The sequence below is a fragment of the Pinus tabuliformis genome, chromosome 8 (assembly GCF_031772625.1).
Source record: "Pinus tabuliformis cultivar Carrire ecotype Pingquan chromosome 8, CPIR1, whole genome shotgun sequence".
Taxonomy (NCBI): Eukaryota; Viridiplantae; Streptophyta; class Pinopsida; order Pinales; family Pinaceae; genus Pinus; species Pinus tabuliformis.
The window spans coordinates 774,592,787-774,597,951 of record NC_142294.1 but is presented as its reverse complement, the minus strand read 5'-3'; the positions used below and the strand labels follow the sequence as shown (position 1 = coordinate 774,597,951).

Here is a 5,165-nt window from a genome sequence, read left to right as displayed (position 1 = left end):
ATTCCATGGCTCAGTCTCTGTGATTATTTTACCAATGGAGGAATGGGGAAACCCATTGAAAATTTTTATAAGCAGTGGTTTCAGACATGTTAATTTTAAGCATGCCTTTCTTTCATTTTTGGAAAATTCATCTTATAGTTCATCAACAAAGAATACATCAAGAATTATATATTATGGAGTTGATGCTTGAGCTGACAGGTTACCCTTACCTACATAGACGAGTAATAGTCTATCAGCTCTGACACCAATTGCAACAAAATCTTTATCTGCATATTTCCTAAAAATGCTATTCCTGAATGAAATTTGGACAACCAATTATGAATGAGTCTTAGGCCCGGTGGTCTCTGTATTGTGAGTTTTAGCAATAGGATGTTCTATGAGAAGGAAATCAGTACATGGAGAGATGGTACAGATTACAATAAGATTCAGCTTGTTGTGCAATATTTTCAATGTGTGTCTTGCTTCACACAACCTAAGATAATAAAAGACTTGAAGAAGCCAGTGAAAATAGATTCTCCATTTGGTTGGATTTCGGTGTTTCTGAGAATGGGGAGTCACCCTTTTAATGTAGTTATTGCTCATAGAAATTATAAGCCCATTTGAATATGCGACATAGTGCTCAGGAAGTCTATTAAATAAGGTCTTTGAGGATTTCACTGGAATTGGGCTACTTTGATTTCACTAGAATTGGGCTTCTTTGCTTAGGTAAGGGCCTAGTCTGGAGCTCTGCTAAGTAATCATAAAAGAGAGATATGTACCCCATGGGTGCATGGTCAAGATTCCAATATCACTGTTTTTCCCCATACCTGCAACGCAAATCACAAAACATGCCCAACAAAATTGTGATCACAGAGGAAGCCAAACTTAATTAGTCTTTTATGTTCTTGTAAACACCTAGTTGGATCATTGAAAAATGATTGCAATTAACATACGAAACATGACAAATCATTTAGGATACAAAAAATCAGACCGGGTGAGAGCATTGAAGTGCGCAGAGCATAAGTTCGACTCTTCCAACACATTTGTAGCTTGAATCTACTCCTCCTTTAGTCATCTCTGTAATCACCTGCTATCAACAATGCATTTTACTTAGTGAGAAAAAGGGATAGGCCCATATTTTTAATTAAGGCCTCATCATCTATTGTTTTACATCAACAAACACAGGTCCCATTAAGATTGTCACACTCGTAACAACTGCAGTATTCATTAAATCCCAACATGTTATTAGCATCAGTAATGTTCATGCCCTTAAATCCAGTCTTATAGACCCAAAAGAACTAGTGTTGGAGACTTTACAGATTACCTCTTGAATGGGTTTATCCAAATCGGATGGATTAAGAAACTCAGTGACCCCAAATCGTTTAGCTGTTAGGAAAGAAAATGGCAGCTATTAATTTCAGAACAACCATACCCATGTGCAAAAGTTAAAGGGAATCAACCCAAAGCATTATGGTTTATATATACTCTAGTAATAGAGGTTATTATTGTGTATCAATTCCAAGGATTCTGGAAGCTCCAGCTATTCGAGCCCCTTCTGCAACCTGAACAGCACAGGATTCACTAGTAGACAACAATTAGAAAGACACAGAATGCAAACTACTCTCTGCGGCACAAGAGCAAATCTTTATGTAAATATGTGTATGTATAGTTGTTGCTTGAGATATTCAGGAAAACTTACAGCCAAGCCAATGGTGCCCAATCCAAAGATTGCTACTGAATCATCGGGCTTCACCTTCCCAGCGTTCCAGGTAGCTCCTAATCCTGAAATGAAAAACTAGGCCCCATTTTATGATGCATCGACCATTTTACTTTTCTGTATTTTTGCAGGGCAAGGATCTTAGATCTAGGTGTATTTTAGTGGAGAATGTATGATTATACTACCTGCCAAAACTCCTCATTGAAGCAAACATATATTTTCAAATGGATATTCAGGATTTACTTTTGCTACACAGTATGCGTGCACCAATGTATATTCACTGAATGTGGACAGTCCAAAGAAATGATAGATGGTTTTCCATTGACAAAGAATTGAAATTTTTTGTCAATGTAAGAAACTTGTCTCATTAAGTTGAATCTGAAAACTTGGGAGATGTTGTTCTTTCCTCAATGACAGAGCTCACATTCTTTGCATTCTGCCATATATCGTGGAATCACATGATCGCCTCCTTTCAACTCTGTAACTTCACTTCCCACGCTTTCTACAATCCTGCATGAGTGAGTCACACATTCTCGTTGGCTGAATAATGTGTCATAATGATAAATATAATCAATACTTAATTTCAAAACCAAGGCAGATGAAGAAATGATATTTTCATTTTAACCATCAAAATCCTAGGAAATAGGGGAAGGGATTAAAAAAATGAGCACAAGGGAAAATATTTATGTAAATATGTGTATGTATAGTTGTTGCTTGAGATATTTAGGAAAACTTACATCCAAGACAATGGTGCCCAATCCAAATATTGCTACTGAATCACTGGGCCTCACCTTCCTAACATTCCAGGTATCTCCTTATCCTGAAATGAAAAACTAGGACCATTTTATGATGCATTAACCATTTTATTTTTCTGTATTTTTGCATGGCAAGGATCTCATATCTAGGTGTTTTTTAGTGGAGAATGTATGATTATACTACCTGCCAAAACTCCGCATCCAAGCAAACAGATCTTTTCCAATGGAGCTTCAGGATTCACTTTCGCTACACAAGATGCATGCACCACTGTATATTCACTGAATGTGGACAGCCCAAAGAAATGATAGATGGGTTTTCCGTTGATAGAGAATCAACATTTTTTGTCAGTGTAAGCAACTCGGCTCATGAAGTTGAATCTGAAAACTTGACAGATGTTGTTCTTTCCTCGATGACAGAGCTCGCATTCTTTGCATTCCGCCATATATCGCAGAATCACATGATCGCCTACTTTCAACTCTGTAACTTCACTTCCCATGCTTTCTACAATCCTATGTGAGTGAGTTACACATTCTCGTTGGCTGAATAATGTGTCATAATGATAAAGCTAATAAATACTTATTTGGAAACCAGGGCAGATGAAGAAACGATATATTCATTTTAACCATCAAAATCCTAGGAAACAGGGGAAGGGATCAAATAAAGAGAATAAACGAGAAATTACTTACTGTTTGTTCAAAGAAAAAAGGGTTTTCTTACTGTGAAAGGTGAATGCTAATGGCTCCAGAGAAGGGTGGCTTCCAAAAAATTACCATAACCATGTCAGGTGGAAGAACTGCAAAAATAAACCCAAGGTTGAGTTCTTAGCTACAAATGAAAAACTGTTATCAAATAAAGAAAATAGGCGAGAAATCATTGTTTTATTCGAAGAAAAAAGGGTTTTCTTACCGTGAAAGGTGAACGCAGCCCATTAAATTGCCTCTCCCCTCCTTTCTTTGCAACCTTGTTATCATTAGCCAACTGAGTTCGAGCATAGTCCAAAGAATAAACAAAAAGGAGAGAAGATGCACCAGCTGCACCACCAGAGGCGAGGTTTCCAGCAAACCATTTCCAGTAACCATCCCTATCTTTCTTGAAATTAAAGAGTCTCTTAAAATAATCCTTGAACGCAAAGTTCAAAGCCTGAGTGGGAAAATAACGGATAACATTCGCAGTGTTTCCTCTCCATAATGCAATGATACCTTCATCCTTCATTGTCTTAGCAAAACAATCCCTGATCCCTTTGTATGGTTCAACAAGACATCCAAACTTCAACATTTCATCCTGGTTTTGACACACTCAATAGGGGGGTAGCGACAGTTTTGGATACTACAGCCAAAAACCCGCCCATGAGAAAGTCAATCATGAAACCAGTAAAATGTTTCTCTGCAAGCACTGGAATAAAGACAGATGAATGGTCGAGAGCCAAAGCTACATTGCTGGCACGAGAAGCATGCAAAAATGCACTTTGCAAGCCACCATAACTCTGGACAGGGGCCCTGCAACAACTGTTTCAGAAACCCTAGCAAATGGAAGGTGAAGCGCACCATACTCGACAGGTCAGATGCTATCTATCCTATTCAGTTGAAACTGTAAACTGTGATGGAGGTTCAATCTAGACGAGTCAAATGCTATCTATCCTATTCAGTTGAAACTATAAACCATGATGGAGGTTCAATTAGATGACAGACGATGGTTCAATCATCTAACAATTCGACTAACGGTTCGAAGCTGTACACGGTGTCAGCTGGGGTAATTCTTTTCAAAGGGCAATGCCTTACGTTGTAATTACATAGCTCATTAATATTAAAAAGTAATTTGTTTCTTTATTTTTAATTATTTTACTTAGATGTAAAATTAAAGTGGAAAATAAGATATTTTATTTATTGCAACCATTGACTTCTTTTTGTTATTGTTATTTTTTTAATTTGTTACTAACGAACACAGAATAATTTATCTTTGTTCTTCTTGAGAAAAATCATCTCGATGATTTCTTCCTCCATTTTCTAACATGCCCCCTTTGTACCAAGATCTGAAGACGTATTTGTAATCCTCTTCTCTTCTATTTCTTCTTATCCTCAATGGCTCACTTTCTTCATTTTGCTGCATCATCTATGAGGTGCCCTCTATTTTGTTATATTCATAGTCCACTACATTGTGCCCACAATTTCCATAGATGTAGCTTCCAATAGGGCATGGGAATGGATCCAAAAGATTGCTACGCTTGGCAACATTCCTATAAGAACTTCCCTTGCAGGGAGCATGCCTTCTCTTGAACACTTTGTGTATTCTTGGGTTTCTACTACCAAATAAATTTTGTTTTCTTGCATGCCATCAACAGTATGTGGCTTTATGTCTAAAATTATTGCAAGAAAAAAGTTATCCATAAAAGGGATATTGAGCACTAAATATACCTTTTCTTTGAAGGCTTTGTCCTTGACAGGGAAAGTACTTATGTTCGTAATTTACATTCCTTCCATGGAAGTTTGCATTACTTCCCTTCATTCTTTCTTGTGGTTTATTGGCTCTCTTCTATTACTCTCCTTGTTGTTGCTTCTTAGCATTTTGTTGTTTCATTTTCTTCTCTTTTTATTGATGCTTTCATTTTCACTGTTGTTTTCCAACATCTCCTTTACCTTTGTTGTTGTTGGAACATTGAATTTCCTTCACCTCGGAAGTTAACCCATCACCCTTTATTTCCTCAGAACTTAGATTT

The 5,165-nt window shown here is 37.1% G+C and overlaps 1 pseudogene; it reads right to left on the bottom strand.

Moving 5' to 3' along the window:
• Positions 1-964: 964 nt before the first annotated feature.
• Positions 965-3,664, bottom strand: LOC149237888 (alcohol dehydrogenase 1-like; annotated as a pseudogene).
• Positions 3,665-5,165: the final 1,501 nt, after the last annotated feature.